Here is an 8,452-nt window from a genome sequence, read left to right as displayed (position 1 = left end):
TCTCTATCTACAATAAGCAAGAAGCCCACAATCAAAAGTGGAAGACAGACATGCTAACAAATGAAACGACATGATGTGATATATACAAAAATAGACTTATATGTGAGTTTCAGAAAAAGTACAAAAGAGAGCATCCTGTCTGAGGCATCATAGAAAAGCAATGCTCTATCAGGGTTGTGATAGAAACTGGGAATTTACCAGGTGGCCAAGGGAAAGAAGGGAGTTCCAAGTAAAGGAGCTAGCCTGTGTGAAGAAAGGGAAGCATGAAACAGTTGACAGGAAGCAGTGAACAGATTGGTACTGCTGGAGCACAGATGAAAGGGGAGTGGCAGATGTTGACACAGAAGTAGGCAGGGGTCAGGTGTGTGAGATCTTATATAGCTGTGCTAAAGTGCTTGGACTTTATCCAGTGGTCATGCAGACCTCTTCAACGGTGCCAAATATAGAAGGGACATGATCTGATTTTCCTTTAAGAGGAATGACTCTGACAGTATGGTTGGGGAATGGTTGAAGGCACACAGTAGGGGCAAGTCAGCTGAGAAGCTTCCAGGAGCATCTGTCTACAAGGAGCACTAAAATATCACTGAGCGTGTAATGAAATCAAGAAAATAACATTTACCGAAACTTCCATTTGTGGATGGAAGTAATACTTATAACAGTACAGACCTTAGAATCCGACTGCTTTGGTTTGAATCCTACTTCTACTGAACAAGTTCCTTCAGGGTAAGGAGGATCAGGGGGTGCTACAGGAGGGAAGAAGGATAGACAAGTAAGCCCCATGGAGAAGATGAACGTTTTACAGCATCTCAGATTTTACTGTGAATTCTTGATATACCCATTCCCACTCAATCTTTCCTCCTTTAGTCTTAAAGAATAGTGTAATATTCATTCAGCTGCTCAAGCAAAAACCTAGAAATCCAATTTGATTCTCCCATGTGCCATGCTACAAAAATTGCCCAGGTTTTTCATCCTTTTCTATGTCCGTGGCCTTTGCCATGTGACACTGCAGTTCTCACTAATGACTAAAAAGGCAGAGGCTATTTTCACACCCCTTGATGCATGGACTGGACTCATGACTTGTTGGATTGACCTAATGGAAGATGGTAGAAGTGACAGTGTATTTGTTCTGAGCCTTGGCCTTAGGCAGCTTTTCATGTTTCTACTTGCTCTGTTTCATCTCTGCCATTGCCAGGAGAATATGCCCAGGTCACCCTACTGGAGAGGAGACCTGTGTAGTAAAGCCAAGCTACCCCACGCATCTCAGCTGAGACCTGGATCAGCTGACAGGCAGGCAAAGGCCAGTTACAAGAGCAAGTCCAGCCAATATCAGCAAATCTACCTTAATGTTGTATGACACTGAGGTTTGGTGTTAATTTTTATGCTGTAATTTTTATGCTGCAATATTTGCAATAAATAAATGATATACCCCATTACCCCATTTTATTTCATCCTAGACATATCACATGAGTCCTATATTCCTACTTACAAAACAGATCTCAAATCCATTCACTTTTTTCCATCTTCATTGTCCCACTCTAGTTTAAGAACCATCATGCCTCATCTGAACTACTGCTTTATCTACTTCCATGCCAGACACTTATAATCTATTCTTCAAATACCAGGGAGAGTGATTTCCCCCAAATAACATATATTAGATCACCTCAGTCATTGCCCTGCTTAAAATCCTTTAATATCTTCTCATTGCTCTCAGAATATAATCCAAATGCCTCATGATGACCTCATGGTCTGCCTAATACCAAGATGAAAAAGTAGCTTTTATTTTACCTTCAGAAATGGTTTCTTCAAAGAAGTGTGGGATCAATTCTTATTTAGAAATCTCTGCTTGAAGAAAGTTGATTTACTGTTTCAACTCATGGAATATTATTTTGGTAAAAGTACCAAAATATATCAAAATGAAACAGTTTCTTTGGAAAACACAGAAATCAAACATGATGATTTGATTTTACCAAATAGCAAAAAATTAAGGTGGAGAATAAGAGGAGAGGATGAAAGAGAAGTCTACATTTGGAGCTTTGGAGAGTATATAACCCAGCTGTTCTCTAACTTCACAGGGACCGGAGAACAGAGGAAATAAGTTACCCTGAGGTAGGAGGTATAAGCTGGAAGATTAGACATGAAATCAAACTCCCTCAGAATCAGCATTGGTAAGTATTACTTAATACTTACATACAGTACTTAGCTAAAAAGTGCTTTTGCTTATTTTGCTTCGTTTATACCTGAAGACCTTGGGGTCTAGTGAGGTTCAGTGGATAGTAATTAGTTTTCATTCTGACATTAATCACACATGGTAACTTGACAATCCACACGATCCATGAGTCTGAAGCCTTCCCATAGTGAATTGCCATTATTTGTATTTTTAAAACAAATAGCCGTCAAGCAGCTGCCTCCTACGATGGAAGCAGGCTGAAAACTAAAGCCTACCAAAGATGCGAAATAAAATGCAAAGATCACTAAAATCAGTTCCTGTTTTTAAATAATGTGGCTACAGCCCCAGAATACCAAAGGCAGCACAGGAATACCTAAGACAGGCATTTGGTGCAGTTGTGGGCACCAGTAAGATTGACTTTAATCTCCCTGGAAGTGATATTCAGTATTAACTGCAGTTTGTCAATGCCCTGTCCCTCAGGGCATAATGTTGTGCAGTAGTGTAGTATAGTGTAGTGTAGTTTTCTGGCACCTGACTACCGCAAAGCCTTCTCCTTTGGCCCCTTGTAATGGGAGGTGTACAGGAAGAAGAGCAGCTGGGTCCTGGTATTCCTGGAATTTCTCTTCAGTGGACTGCCAGTGTACAGGTATCACAACGTGGCACATGGCTGTACTCAAGGAGATGAGACTCCTTCTGAGAAAATGAAATCCAGCAGAAGTGGTACAGAAGACAGAAAATCCTTCTAACGTGTGCCTCCCAAACTGCCTTCTCTCCCTCTGTTCCCTTCACCAGGAGTGTCCTCTCCATCTTTGCCTTCTCCACACCCTGCCTATCCTTCAGATTCCAACTCATCACACTTCCCTATAAAGCTTTCAAAGTATACAACCCCCAGTGATCTCTTTCTTTAATAAACATATATCTCAATCAGAATTTATTCTCTCTGCATCGCTGACACATCACACACAGACTGCACTATCCCAATGAACTGTACCATAATTCAAGCCAGAAACCTACTCGTAATCCTTGTCCTGCCTTTTATTTCTCCATACATTCACAAATCACAAAGTTTGATCAGTCTTCCTCTGGAATATCTCTTAAATATCATATCCAGCCGCAACCCATCCCCCTACATCAACTACCTTCATTTGTTTGGTCTCTCTCTAATTTATCTTGCCCAAATCTCCCAGTCCTACATATTGTCCACAATGTAATTAGAGTGGTCTTAATAAAAGGCAAATCAGATCATGTCACTCTTCTGGATAAAGTATTTCAGTGATTCCCTCTGTTTTGGTGATATGGGTATCAATTTCTTTACATAGTTCACAAGGCTCTGCAAAATCTGGCCTATGATTATCTCTAGTCTAGCTTCATCTCTTGCCATTTCCCCAAATCATGCTCGTTTCCAGACTTTTGTAAATTCCCCCAAGCCGTGCCTGAACACTCTTCTCCCTACACTTTTACTGGCTAACATTTACATATTCTTCCTATCTCAGCTTAGATACATCCTCAAAAATCCTTCCGGGACCTCCATATACCAATATAGATGTTCATTATATGTGATACCACAGTATCCTATATTACCATCATTTTCTAGAGACAGAGCTCTTATCTGTAAACAGTGAAATCAACTCTAGTTAATCAAAGCGGCAAACAAAATTTTTAAATATTAGGTAGCTAACAGAATCTCTGGGATCACTAAAGAATGAGACCTGGGGATCACCAGGCCAGTGATAATGCTCCAGGCTTCACTGTGGAATGGCTCTACACTACAGCTGCCTTGGATGAGTGGAGACAACACTGATGCTAAGCACTGGGTGCTACCACTAGGGCATCTGGCCCTGCCTCTTATTGATGGAGCTCAGGTCACATTCCTGAATCCTCACTGCAAGGCATGCTGGGACAGTAAGGTTTTGTCATCTATCTTGAGGAGTGCTCAAATTAATTGTTTTATAGGTTTGTTGAGGAGCTTGAGGGTGACTAGCCATAACCACTTATTAATTTTTTTATATCAGTTTTTTTAATATTTCTTTTTTTTAACATCTTTATTGGAGTATAACTGGTTTACAATGGTGTGTTAGTTTCTGCTTTATAACAAAGTGAATCAGCTATACATATACATATATCCGCATATCCCCTCCCTCTTGTGTCTCCCTCCTACCCTCCCCATCCCTCCCCTCTAGGTGGTCACAAAGCACCGAGCTGATCTCCCTGTGCTATGTGGCTGCTTCCCACTAGCTATCTGTTTCACATTTGGTAGTGTATATATGGCCATGCCACTCTCTCACTTTGTCCCAGGTTACACTTCCCCCTCTCCATGTCCTCAAGTCCATTCTCTACCTCTGCATCTTTATTCCTGCCCTGCCCCTAGGTTTTTCAGAACTTTTTTTTTTTTTTTTTTAGATTCCATATATATGTATTAGCATACAGTATTTGTTTTTCTCTTTCTGGCTTAGTTTACTCTGTATGACAGTCTCTAGGTCCATCCACCTCACTACAAATAACTCAATTTCGTTTCTTTTTATGGCTGAGTAATACTCCACTGTATATAAGTGCCACATCTTCTTTATCCATTCATCTGTCGGTGGACACTTAGGTTGCTTCCATGACCTGGCTATTGTAAATGGAGCTGCAATGAAAATTTTGGTACATGACTCTTTTTGAATTATGGTTTTCTCAGGGTATATGCCCAGTAGTGGGATTGCTGGGTTGTATGGTAGTTCTATTTTTAGTTTTTTAAGGAACCTCCATATTGTTCTCCATAGTGCCTGTAACAATTTACATTCCCGCCAACAGTGCAAGAGGGTTCCCTTTTCTCCACACCCTCTCCAGCATTATTGTTTGTAGATTTTTTTGATGATGGCCATTCTGACTGGTGTGATATGATACCTCATTGTAGTTTTAATTTGCATTTCTCTAATGATTAGTGATGTTGAGCATTCTTTCATGTGTTTGTTGGCAATCTGTATATCTTCTTTGGAGAAATGTCTATTTAGGTCTTCTGCCCATTTTTGGATTGGGTTGTTTGTTTTCTTGATGTTGAGCTGCATGAGCTGCTTGTATATTTTGGAGGTTAATCCTTTGTCAGTTGCTTCATTTGCAAATATTTTCTCCCATTCTGAGGGTTGTATTTTCGTCTTGCTTATGGTTTCCTTTGCTCTGCAAAAGCTTTTAAATTTCATTATGTCCCATTTGTTTATTTTTGTTTTTATTTTCATTTCTCTAGGAGGTGGGTCAAAAAGGATCTTGCTGTGATTTATGTCATAGAGTGTTCTGCCTATGTTTTCCTCTAAGAGTTTTATAGTGTCTGGCCTTACATTTAGGTTTTTAATCCATTTTGAGTTTATTTTTGTGTAGGGTGTTATGGAGTGTTCTAATTTCATTCTTTTACATGTAGCTGTCCAGTTTCAGCAGTACCACTTATTGAAGAGGCTGTCTTTTCTCCATTGTATATTCTTGCCTCCTTTATCAAAGATAAGGTGACCATATGTGCATGGGTTTATCTCTGGGCTTTCTATCCTGTTCCATTAATCTATATTTCTGTGTGTGCCAGTACCATACTGTCTTGATCACTGTAGATTTGTAGTATAGTCTGAAGTCAGGGAGCCTGATTCCTCCAGCTCCGTTTTTCTTTCTCAAGATTGCTTTGGCTATTTTGGGTCTTTTGTGTTTCCATACAAATTGTGAAATTTTTTGTTCTAGTTCTGTGAAAAATACCAGTGGTAGTTTGATAGAGATTGCATTGAATCTGTAGATTGCTTTAGGTAGTATAGTCATTTTCACAATGTTGATTCTTCCAATCCAAGGACATCGTATATCTCTCCATCTGTATCATCTTTAATTTCTTTCATCAGTGTCTTATAGTTTTCTGCATACAGGTCTTTTGTCTCCTTAGGTAGATTTATTCTTAGGTATTTTATTCTTTCTGTTGCAGTGGTAAATGGGAGTGTTTGCTTAATTTCACTTTCAGATTTTTCATCATTAGTGTATAGGAATGCAAGAGATTTCTGTGCATTAATCTTGTACCCTGCTACTTTACCGAATTCATTGATTAGCTCTAGTAGTTTTCTGGTAGCATCTTTTAGGATTCTCTATGTATGGTATCATGTCATCTGCAAACAGTGATAGTTTTACTTCTTCTTTTCAATTTGGATTCCTTTTATTTCTTTTTCTTCTCTGTTTGCCATGGCTATAACTTCTAAAACTATGTTGAATAATAGTGGTGAGAGTGGGCAACCTTGTCTTGTTCCTGATCTTAGTGGAAATGGTTTCAGTTTTTCACCATTGAGAATGATGTTGGCTCTGCGTTTGTCATATATGGCCTTTATCTTGTTGAGGTAAGTTCCCTCTATGCCTATTTTCTGGGGGGGGGGTTTATCACAAATAGGTGCTGAATTTTGTCGAAAGTTTTTTCTGCATCTACTGAGATGATCATATTGTTTTTCTCCTTCAATTTGTTAATATGGTATATCATATTGATTGATTTGTGTATAGTGAAGAATCCTTGCATTCCTGGGATAAAGCCCACTTGATCATGGTGAGTTTCTAAAAAAGTGTTAAAGTTGTCAGCTGGTATAGTAAGTATCTTGTGTGTTTCATGGGGACTCCTTTGGTCAGTACCATGTCTGTGCTGGCAAACAACTGAGGCTAAATAAAGGAGTGTGGAAATATGAATGAAATAGTGCTATTTACTATCTGAGTGCAGCACACATACCAATGAACAGGAAGGTGATGTGGAGATCAGGAAGGCATTAGTAACAAGCAAAGATATGAAAGGGGTTCATCTGCAGCAAATCAAAAGAACATAACTGAAGTCCTCAGCCTGGTCGGAATTGGGCCCTGAATGGAGCCTATAAGGTGACCAGAGAGAGTTAGACGTGCTACAATATGCTTCCATAACACTCTATACTTCTCCAATCATAGCACTTATAAAATTTTATTGAAGAGTTTGTTAGTTTCTTGTTATTCTTGCAGAGTTACAAGATGTGTGAAGACAGAGATGGCTCATCCATGCCTTCTCCATAGACAATGTGTAATAGATATATTTAAAAATAAGTAAGTGAATGAATAAATGAATGGGGGTAAAGATGAGGGCACAGAAGTGGAAGAAGGAGGTAGGCACCAGAGAATGTTGCCTGGTTCCAGTGGGGTGACCTGGATCAGCACAGGCCTGATGCTAGCCACTCCCACACAACTCCTTTCTTTCTAATCCACTTCTCATTCTCTTTGGGAAGGATTGAGGTCTCTGGAAAATAGCCAAAAAACAATTAAGGGAGCGGCCAGCCCAAATTAATGCTCAAGCATCAGGAGTATCTGAGCACTGAAAGCCACTTCTATTCACGCTCTCTCAGATCAAGGGGTGAGAAAGGGTTCCCAAAGCCATAACTCTTTTTAGGTGGATTTAGAAGGCATATAAAGGCCCCTGGCTGAGGACTTGCCTCCTCATTCCACAACTGGTGCCAGCACTCTCAATCCTCCACTGAGAGAAAATGTCCATCCAGTAAGTATCTCTGGGAGATTATTTTTTTAATTCCTTAGTGTGTTGATGGTAAATGGTCTATTTCAAGAGCTCCTGAAGAGGATTGATGACCCCTTTAGGGAAGGCCTTGACTCATGGTTGGGGAGTTTATTCCTATTTTATGTATTGAAGCAAATATCTAGAATTCAGGTCTAAATTACAGTGGGGTTTGTGTGGCTTGGAATGGGCCTTGGAAGTAGTAGTGAGCATGAAGATTTCAATGAGGCAGACCTGGGTTCCACTTCTTGCCCAGCCATTTCCTAGCTGTGTGATTTTGGGCAAATTACTTTTTGAAGTCTTGGCTTTTCCGTATATAGAATGAGTAGTACTTACCCCCATTATGGTGTTGTGAGATTGAAATGAACGAATAGCATACAAAGTCCTTTTAAAAGTATGTGGCACATGGTAAGTCTTTAATAAAAAATAACTATCATAATTAGGCAGTCTGGTCAGCTCTCACTCTAAGAAGTTATAAAATGGAGCCAAAGTGAGAAGGGAGAAAATAATCAAAAACATAAGACCTAAATCTCCTTGTCTGACTATATTTAAAATGTACTGTAGCTCTTGGAGACTGGTGATGAAGTGAGATGATGGGAAGAAGTGATGGTATAATATGGGTGAATAACAAAGGATGACAAACTGACCCCCAAACCTGTGATCTCCCAGTGCATAAGAGAGAGAGGAATGAGACTGTCTGGAAGGCAAGAGAATAAATGATGCAGTAAAAGCTGAGGGTAGGGACAGGGCAGGCTAATTCTGTAGGAAGGACT

The sequence above is a fragment of the Pseudorca crassidens genome, chromosome 2 (genome assembly GCF_039906515.1).
Source record: "Pseudorca crassidens isolate mPseCra1 chromosome 2, mPseCra1.hap1, whole genome shotgun sequence".
Classification (NCBI taxonomy): domain Eukaryota; kingdom Metazoa; phylum Chordata; class Mammalia; order Artiodactyla; family Delphinidae; genus Pseudorca; species Pseudorca crassidens.
Note: the sequence above shows the minus strand (reverse complement) of the source record.